Raw genomic sequence first — 1,288 nt, forward strand, 5'->3', positions numbered from 1 at the left:
CTAGGTCAATTGGCATAACAAAGTTTATTAAGAAAACTTTCTGCATCCCACTTTGAGGAGTGGCGTCTGGGGTCTTAAAAGCTAGCGAGAAGCCGACTAAGATGCATCAATTGGTCCCAACCCACCTGGAGTGTAGGAGAATGAAGAACAACAAAGACACAAGGAAAATATTAGCCCAAGAGACAAAAAGGGCCACATAAACCAGAGTCTCCATCAGCCTGAGACCAGAAGAACTAGATGGTGCACAGCTGCCACCAATGACTGCACTGACAGGGAATACAAGAGAGTCCCTGACGGAGCAGGAGAAAAGTGGAGTGCAGAACTCAAATTCTAGTAAAAAGACCAGATTTGACGGTCTGACTAAGACTGGCGGGACCCTGGAAGACATGGCCCCCAGACTCTCTGTTAACCCAGAACTTAAACCATTTCCGAAGCCAACAGACAAAGATTAGACTGGAGTATAAGACATCAAATAATACTCATGAAGAGAGTGCTTCTTAGCTCAAGTAGATATATGGGCAGCTGCTGTCCGGAGGCGAGATGAGAAGGCAGAGGGGATAGGAGCTGGCTGAATGGACACGGGAAATCCAGGATGGAAAGGAGGAGCGTGCTGTCACATTATAGGAGAGCAACTAGGGTTACGTAACAATGTGTGTATAAATTTCTGTATGAGAAACTAACTTGAACTGTAAACTTTCACTTAAAGGACAATAAAAAAAAGTTTCTAAACATTTGCTATATGATACATGATGAGATTTATTATGATATATAGGTTTTTGTTAGACGTCCTTTTCAGGTGGAGGGAGTTCCAGTTTTCTTCTATTTATGCGTTAAGAATTTTTTTATATTAAAAATGAGTATTAAATTTTATGGAACGTTTTTTCAACACCTATTGCAATGCTCATTCCTGGTGGTGTAGTGGTTAAGCATTTAAGCAGTTCAAATCCACCAGTTGCTCCTTGGAAACCCTATGGGGCAGCTCTACTCTGCACTGTTGGGTCGCTATGAGTTGGAATCAACTTGATGGCAAAGGGTATTGCAATGATCATATGAGTTATCTATTTTAATCTGCTAATGTGGTGAATTACAGGGATAGATTTTCTGAAGTTAAATTCCTGGAATTAACCATGCTTGTTCTTATTTTAAAAATGTATCCTTACATACTGCTACACTGGATTTGAGAGTATTTTATTTAGATTGCTTACAACTATGTTTATACAAGAGGTTAGTCTGTATTTTTCCTTTTTATATGGTCTTTGGTTTTGGAATCAAATTATGTTGTCTCATA

The sequence above is a fragment of the Trichechus manatus genome, unplaced genomic scaffold (assembly GCF_000243295.1).
Source record: "Trichechus manatus latirostris isolate Lorelei unplaced genomic scaffold, TriManLat1.0 scaffold00141, whole genome shotgun sequence".
Taxonomy (NCBI): Eukaryota; Metazoa; Chordata; class Mammalia; order Sirenia; family Trichechidae; genus Trichechus; species Trichechus manatus.